Source organism: Octopus bimaculoides, chromosome 26, assembly GCF_001194135.2.
Source record: "Octopus bimaculoides isolate UCB-OBI-ISO-001 chromosome 26, ASM119413v2, whole genome shotgun sequence".
Classification (NCBI taxonomy): Eukaryota; Metazoa; Mollusca; class Cephalopoda; order Octopoda; family Octopodidae; genus Octopus; species Octopus bimaculoides.
Genome location: NC_069006.1, coordinates 4,364,153 through 4,373,551, shown reverse-complemented (window position 1 = coordinate 4,373,551; position 9,399 = coordinate 4,364,153). Strand labels below are relative to the sequence as shown.

Genomic DNA, 9,399 nt, shown 5'->3' with positions numbered 1-9,399 from the left:
TAGGAAGGGCATCCAGCTGTAGAAACTCTGCCAAATTTAGACTGGAGCCTGGTTTTGCCATCCGGTTTCACCAGTCCTCAGTCAAGTCGTCCAACCCATGCTAGCATGGAAAGCGGACGTTAAACGATGATAATGATGATGATGATATGTATGTGTGTGTATATGTTTGTGTGTCTGTGTTTGTCCTCTCCAACATCGTTTGACAACCGATGCTGGTATGTTTACGTCCCCGTAACTTAGCGGTTTGGCAAATGAGGCCGATAGAATAAGTACTAGGCTTCCAAAGAATAAGTCCTGGGGTCGATTTGCTCGACTTAAGGCGATGCTCCAGCATGGCCGCAGTCAAATGACTGAAACAAGTAAAAGAGTACAATACACAAAATATTTCAGCATCTTTTGTGCAATTCCTAATAATATTTAATCATAAAAGTAAAAGGGAGTTTTTAGACCCTGAATGACCATGAGAAGCCCCACCCTCCTGAGAAGATTAGTAATCAAAGGGGTCCATCATCATCATTGTCATTTAACGTCTGCTTTCCATGCTGGTATGGGTTGGATGGTTTGACCAGGGATGGTAAGCTGAGGGGCTGCACCAGGCTGCAATCTGATTTGGCAAGGTTTCTACAGCTGGATGCCCTTCCTAACGCCAACCACTCCGAGAGTGTAGTGGGTGCTTTTTACGTTCCATTGGTTCGAAAGCCAGTCAGGCAGTAACGGCATCGACCATGCTTGAATGGTGCTCTTTATGTACCACTAGCACGGGAGCCAATCAGGTAGCACTGGCAATGACCCACGCTTGAATGGTGCTTTTTACGTGCCACTGGCAACAACCCATGCTCGAATGGTACTTTTTACGTGCCACTGGCACAGGAGCCAATCAGGCAGCAGGTAAAAATTGGCTGAGAGCCATTGGTTCAACCTCTCAGTACCTGGCATAAAACCACCTCCCCTCCCTAATACCCCATCTTCTTAGCCATGGTGGGGGGAGTTGTCTCTTACCTGTTCATTTGTTCTCAAACTCAGCAATCCCACTGGTGTGGGTAGTATGAAAAACAAAAGCATCCAGTATATACTGTAAGTCGATTGAGGTTAGGAAGAGCAACCAAACTGTGGAAAGCATGCCAAAGTTGACGCTAGAGCTTGGAGCAGCCCTGTGACTAGGTGGATCCTGTCAAAGTGTCCAACCCATGCCAGCATGGAAAACAGATATTAAATAACGATGAAGATGATGAAGATTATAATGAATGCGAGGCCACATTCAGTGAAGATAATCCAAGAGAAGATAAATTCATTTGGTTGGGAAGCTTTTACCTTACAACCCACTATTCACCAAACGTAGCACTTATTCAGGTCATTTGAACACTTTACCAATGGAAAAACAACCAGAAGGTGGGCTTTTTGCTTCTAAAGAGCCTCAGAAAAACTGAAGGACTGCTGCAATAAGTTTGTGAATGTGAGAGGGGAATTATATTGGATAAAATTATAATTAACTGATTTCTTTATCTCAAAACCACAAACTTTTCAGCACACACATCATGTGCTCACATTAACTCTATGCTGATTGGTTGATTGCAAGGACATATTTTATTGGCTTTAAACTATTTGTGGTATAACATCAAACTACTTAAAATATTTGACTTCACTTTTTGGTATCCCTAATATATATTCTTTTATTCTTTTACTTGTTTCAGTCATTTCACTGAGGCCATGCTGGAGCACCACCTTTAATTGAACAAATCGACCCCAGGACTTATTCTTTGTAAGCCTAGTATTTATTCTATTGGTCTCCTTTGCTGAACACACCAGCATCGGGTGTCAAGCGATGGTGGAGGGACAAACACAGGTACACAAACACACACAAACATACACATATATATACATATACAACGAGCTTCTTTCAGTTTCCGTCTACCAAATCCACTCACAAGGGTTTGGTCGGCCCGAGGCTATAGTAGAAGACACTTGCCCAAGGTGCCATGCAGTGGGACTGAACCCGGAACCATGTGATTGATAAGCAAGCTACATACCACACAGCTACTCCTACACCTATATATATAAATAAAGGGTACAAAATTGCTAAAAATAAGAGTCAAAGTTAACTCTAAAAAATCACAAAATACACTAACCTCATTATATTTACGTGTTTTTTGTGGCTTTTAGAATTAATTAAAATTGGTGGCGCTATTTTGCACCCTTTATTTATTAATTCTTTTTTGGTTTTTAATTGCTAGTGAGCCACTTATATCATAGTGTGTTTAATATATATTAATATATTAATAAATCATTATAGTATCTTTTTGCATTGATTATATGTGTTATATATGTAACAAATATATACATATGCGTGGCTGTGCGGCAAGAAGCTTGCTTCCCAACCACATGGTTCTGGGTTCACTTGAGTAAGTGTATTCTACTATAGCCTTGGGCCGACCAGAGCCTTGTGAGTGGATTTGGTAGATAGAAACTGAAAAGGCGGTGAGCTGGCAGAAGCGTTAGCACGTTCTGAGTTCAAATTCTGCTAAGGTCGACTTTGCCATTCATCCTTTCGGGGTCGATAAACTAAGTACCAGTTACACACTGGGGTCGATGTAATCGACTTAATCCATTTGTCTGTCCTTGTTTGTCCCTTTTATGTTTAGCCCCCTTGTGGGCAATAAAGAAATAAGGAAACTGAAAGAAGCCTGTTGTATGTGCGTGTGTATATATATATATATATGTGTGTGCGTATGTATGTATTTGCATTTCTGTCTGTTTGTCCCCACCACCATCGCTTGACAACTGATGTTGGTGTTTACATCTCTGTAACTTAGCGATTCAGCATAAGATATGAGGAAACCAGTTGGGTCCATCTGGTATAGGTGTTGAAAAGAACTTGCATTTGTTGGTCAGGAGATAGACACTGAAGGAGTATCCTTATTGGCCATTTTCACCATATGTTTTGTTCCTGGGAGAAGCACCACTGATGCTATATTTCTGTTATGGCAGCTACAGAAGAAATAGCCAAACATAAACCTTTGTACTTGGCTTTTGTTTACTTGGAGAAAGCCTTTGACAGGGTCCCTTGATCCCTTGTCTGGTGGTCAATGTGGAAACTAGGGATAGATGAGCGGTTGGTGAGAGCTGTACAAGCCACGTGCAGTAAGGTGAGAGGTGGTAATGAGTACAGCAAAGAATTCAGGGTACAAGTTGGGGTTCACCAAGGATCAGTCCTCAGCCCCTAATTGTTTTCATAATCCACAGGGGAATTTAAGACAGGCTGCTCCTGAGAGCTCCTCTATACTGATGACCTTGTTCTTATAGCTGAATCACTAACAGAACTAGAGAAGAAGTTCCAGGTATGGAACCAAGGTCTAGAATCAAAGGGCTTTAGAGTTAACCGAGCAAAAACCAAAGTCTTAGTAAATAGGAAGGCAGACAAATCATAAATCCATTCAGGTAGATGGCCCTACTCAATCTGCAGAAAAGGGGTAGGTAGAAACGATGCACAAATACAATAAACACCAAAAATATGCAGAAAATAGACTCCATCAACTGCCATCAAGGGGGTAAGCTAGAGGTAGTAGATAGGTTCCATTATCTAAGTGACCAAGTCAGTGGCGGAGATGGATACTCCAAGAATGTAGCTGTGAGAATAAGATTAGGCTGGGCAAAGGTCAGAGAGCTCCTATCTCTGCTGGCAACAAAGGGCCTGTCCCTCACAGTGAAAGGCAGATTGTATGATGCCTGTGTACAAACAACTATGCAACATGGCAGTGAAACATGGGCTGTGACAGTCAAGGACATTTGTAAGCTTGAAAGAAATGAAGCCAGTATGCTTCGCTGGATGTGCATAATTGACAGAATGTAAGCATCTTGAGAGAATTGTTGGGCATAAGAGGCATCAGATGTGATGTGCAAGAGAGGCGACTGCACTGGTATGGTCATGTGATGCATATGGACATCGACAGCTCTGCAATGAAGTGCCAATCTCTAACTGTAGAGGGAACCTGTGGTAGAGGTAGACCCAGGAAGACATGGGATGAGGTGGTGAAGCATGATCTTTGAATTTTAGGCCTCGCAGAGGCAATGATTAGCGACTGAGACCTTTGGTGATATGCTGTACCTGAGTAGTCGTGGCTGATGCTGGTGTCACGTAACTGACAGCCATGCCAGTGGCACGTAAAAAGCACCTTTTGAGCGTTGGGCCTCACGGAGGCAATGACCAAGATCTTTGGCATTATCTCTTACTTGAGAAGAAGACCCATCACGCCAAGTAAAATTGTAGTCATGGCAGATATTAGTGTCATGCCAGTGGCATGTAAAAGCACTCATTACACTCTCGGAGTGGTTGGCATTAGGAAGGGCATCCAGCTGTAGAATCCATGCCAAATCAGATTGGAGTCTGGTGCAGGCTTCCTGCTTGCCAGCCCTGATCAAACCGTCCAACCCATGCCAGCATGGACAACGGACGCTAAATGATGATGTTGATGAACAATCTACCACAACAGCTGATCCTTCAGTTAGACAAACTTCTTGGAAGTTTCTCTTCCTTCAACATGTTTTCCACATTCAACAACCTGTCAGCCTCCTTTGATTTCACTGCACCTCTTGCACACCTGTAGATTACACAGGGAATGGAATTCCTACCAACTCCTTGTATGCATACTGAGCATGACCACTTCCTTGTTGGTATCAGTGTCCTGTATTCTTTTCTACTTATTAAAACCTTAGTCTTCACAAACTTTACTCCAAGGCCTCTTCATTCTAGATTTCATTTCCATGTCTGGAATTTCTTTCTTAACTTTCCACAGTCTCTGTTATTTGAACTTGGTCATCAGCATATGGGACCTCCCTTCAACCCCTCATAGTGATATCTCCAAGACGCTTTCTTCTCATCGTCCATTAGGGAAAGTGCATCACTGTCATTCTCAACACACCTTACCCCAACAACATCTTGGTTCACCTTAACACACTGCATTGCAATTCCAATCACTTCACACCTCTGATCATCCCAGCTCAAACCCACTGCAAGCCTTCTCCTTTCAGCTTCTCTCCCCATCATGTACACTTGTCATCCAGCTTCTCTTCGAGCAACATGGTATTCCTTGTTGCTGCCTCCTTGCTTTCTTCCATTTTTTCTAGGCCTGTCATTTATGGTTCTATCCATGCTGTTCTTCCCCGACCATGTTAATTTTCATTCAGCTGGTGCCCTGCTCCAGCCACAGATCTGGTCTGTGGCATGTCGTTTGGTCTGGTTTATATGGCTGGATGGCATTGTTATGGCCAACCAGTTTACAGTGTGTACTGGGTGCGTGCATCCACTCATGGCAGCAGCCCCAAAGAAAGATTGAAGGACAGAAGGGACCTTACAACCCTATACTTTATATGCTTTCCAATATATATATATATATATATATATATATATATATATATAATCATACGCATATATATTTCTGTATATTTGTTTATACATATATATATACATATGCAAACACAGAAACACATATATACACCACATACACATATATATAATTACATACATGCACATGGACACATATATGATGAATTTGACAAATGTTTTGCTTTGAAACGAAACTCTAGGTCTGTGAGTCACTAATGCGCTTTCACCGCTAATTGATAATATATACACCTTATCTTAAGCATTGAGTTCTATACCTGCTGTTTGTAAAACGAAACCTATGAATGCATACACACATTCATACAACCAGACATGCATTTTTAATATATATATATATATATATATATATGCATTTATACATGTATATTATATGTAGAAACATACATCTACACAAATGCGTGTGCTTATAAATTTGAAGAAAAGCTGAAGAAAACATGTGAGATAATTAATATAAACTGAAATATAATAGGAAAATTACATATATATGTATGTAAAATGCATATAAATGCCATAATCTTCCTTTCTGAAGATGAAGGCTCCAGACATGCTAAATTGGAGAAAGAGAGAATAAAACTGTTAAACGAAACATTATATTTAGCTTTCATGGAAATTTTCATAAAACTTCTATGAAGCCTTAGTAGAATATTAATAGAGAAATATAAAAACATGACAATACATCTAGAAAAACAATAAACACAAGAATACGCGAAGATACAAACAAAATCAGAGAATAAACTCTTTAAACAACTAACAAATGTTACGGGTAGTTTTTTTTTTACCTGGTTTCAACGGAGTCGAGTTTTTTTTAGGCAATGGATAAAAATAAAAAGTTGTAGGGAATTTTCAACTGTGCCGACAGTTAGAAAGGAGAAGAGAAGATATAAATATATGAATGTTGTTACATAGATGTAGACGTCTTATTGTTGTTAGTTAATAATATTTTAAAATATCACTCTTCCACCTTTGGATCACCAATAACTGTCTACATACAGTCTTTTAGCTCTCTTTCTTTCTTTTATGTTTTTGCTTTTTTTCTTCTTCTCTCTCCTTGTATTCAATCTATTAAGAGTGAATAAGAGTTTTTGTTGTTTTTAATTTTTTTAATTTTTTGCTAGGTGCCCGCTGACCAAAGGGGGAGAAGCAAGTTGTCTATCATGGGCATTTAAATTAACACTAATTAAAACTCTACAGAATGAAATGTACATGCATGTACACATGTATATAATATCCACATGTACACACGTGTATATACATATATATATACAGATAGATAGATATAAATATAGATAGAGACATAAAACTTATTCTTTCTATTATGCATACGTATATTTTTCCCCACTATATAATGTGTGTATATCATTTTATATATATATACATATATATCCTTTATTCTATCTTTCATACACCCGTATATATTCTTATATACATTCTAGCTAAAAAAAATGTAATAAATATATTTGCGTATCTCTACATAACCAATTACATTTATCATTTTATATATCTTTTTATGAGCATATATGTATATATATATATATGTATGTATATACATGTATGTATATGTGCGTGTGAGTGTTCATATAGATATGTGTGTAAATGTGTGTGTGCGGTGTATGTGTAATTTGATGGGTTTGATTCCTTTTCAAGTATTGGTATTAGAAATTTGAATAATGATGAAGGACGTAAAATAATCTTTGAAATGTTTATTAAAACCGCTTCTATCGGTCGTTTTCCATTTTCTTATTTTTTTAAAAAATTGCTTTACAGAAAACGTTCAAGAAATTTTGTTTCAAGATTAAATGCGACATAACGTCAATATACACTCACAACTCCCCCCCTCTCTCTCTCTCTCTCTTTGAGTGTATATATATATATATATATATATATATATATATATATATATATATATATATATATATATATATATACACACACACACACACACACACACACATAAACTTGTTTAGAAATCTCTAATCATATCTCTGCATAAATATATGTATATTTATATATACGCATACAGTTAATGTATGCGTGTGTATATATATATATATATATTGAAAGAAGGCAAATGTAATTTCTTTTAAGGGTGTAGAAAAATCTAGGAGACATCTTTTATAACAGCATGGAGCGCTTAGGCGAAAGTTGGTAGAATTTGAACTTGGAGCAAATTAAATATATATATCGTTGTTCTACATAAATATCTATATAGATAGATAGATAGATACATACATACATACATACATACAAATATATATTTATACATGCACACACACAAATAATAATAATAATAATAATAATAATAATAATAATAATAATAATAATAAAAACTGAAGACCAAGTATATAGTGCCTTTGGTTAATTGGTAAAGGCATGCCCATTCCCAAATATAACATTATATTTATTTGAAAATTCCTGAATCAACGATTCAAAGAGACCACAGAAGTCTGAAAAGGTTTCTATACGAGGTCAATTTTAATTGTAACTGTATCTATCTAGGAATTGGTGAAAACAGTGACTTTTTCTTAAATATTAAATCTATACAGAAACAATAAATATATATCATATACAGTATTTATATTATCACATTATATAGTATATATTATATAGCATTTAATTAAATCCCTATATTACATCTATATCTGTATTATATTATATTATATTGTATTATATTAAATTATATTATAAATGTATGATTCAAGAGCTAACAGGTTTAGGTTACCAGTTGAAAGAGAGGAAACGTGAGTCGAAGTTGAGGCAATTTTTTTAGAGGTTTTCAGTTTATTAAAAGAATTGTCTACATTTTACGTATTATGTAATTTATCGATTCTTGGTGAATCAACAGAAATTTATGTACGTGTATGTCCATCTATCTATCTATCTATCTATCTATCTATCTATCTATCTATCTACTTAGAGATAGATAGATATGAATGCCTATATATATGTATATATATATGTATTATGTATGTATGTATCTCTGTAAGTATATATTGTATGTATGCACTCACGTACTTAGTATCTAATTAATAAATTTATATAGATTGGTGAAGAGTACATTGTACGTGGATGTATATTAATAAATGTAACAAAATTTGATCTAGAATTAATATCGCCTATTTTATTGTTTTCGACACCCACCTCCAATTATTTCATGTTAAATATGTTCCCCTTTTTTTATTTTCAGATTTACCGTAAATAATGAAATTGGCTTCAAAAATTATTTCCGGGGGGGGGGGGGTAAAAAAAAAATAATACAAATAATTATCTCTAAAATTACAAGACGTTCCAACTCCACCATTTTACATATTTTTCAAAATTATTGTTAAGAAATAAAAGGAAAATAGAGAAGAGAATTGTTGTCAATTTGTGAAATACTTTTTTTTTTAAATTAAAAACGATATACAAGAAAGCTTTCGTTTATGAATGGGCGAGGAGATAAAAAAATTAACAAGAGGAAACTAAATCTTTGTTGTAGGCAACTGTTTTTTCTTGGTTCTGGGATGGAACATTAATAAATGGATTTAATGAAAGAAATGCGGTAGGAAGACGTGTGTATATTATTATATACTATTATATAATACGTACGCGCACGCACTGATTGTGTTAGATATAAATATATTTGTATATGGAATACGTATGTACTTATAATATACATACATTACACACACACACAAACATACAGAGAAATATGTGTGTGCATATATGTATGCATACGTACGTTCATATACACACACATGTACGTATACTTATCTATCTATTTATCTATCTATCTATCTATCTATCTATCTATCTATCTATCTATCTATCTATCTAATCTAATCTTAGCAGGTAATGCTTAATGTGAAAATATTTTTATTTGGTATCCATGTACTTTAAGACATAAGCTTCTTAAGATACACACACACACAAACGCACACATACACACACACACACAAACGCACACATACACACACACACACACAGACAATATATGTATGTATAAACATACGTATATATATATA

At 36.0% G+C, this 9,399-nt stretch overlaps 1 protein-coding gene and 1 long non-coding RNA gene across 3 annotated transcripts in view; one reads left to right on the top strand and one right to left on the bottom strand.

The window, feature by feature from the left end:
- The window catches only part of LOC106883967 (uncharacterized), a 90,827-nt gene extending 84,114 nt beyond the window's left edge, over nucleotides 1–6,713 (bottom strand). Inside the window, exon 1 of the mRNA XM_052977057.1 lies at nucleotides 6,178–6,713. The gene's annotated coding sequence lies outside the window, so the exon portion shown is untranslated. The remainder of the gene's footprint in view (nucleotides 1–6,177) is intronic.
- LOC128250930 (uncharacterized) overlaps nucleotides 1–8,751 on the top strand; it is a 19,889-nt gene extending 11,138 nt beyond the window's left edge. For both annotated transcript variants that reach the window (XR_008266870.1, XR_008266869.1), the window contains 2 exons: nucleotides 1,692–1,759; nucleotides 8,583–8,751. This is a non-coding gene — a long non-coding RNA (uncharacterized LOC128250930). The remainder of the gene's footprint in view (nucleotides 1–1,691; nucleotides 1,760–8,582) is intronic.
- The last annotated feature ends 648 nt before the right edge of the window (nucleotides 8,752–9,399 follow it).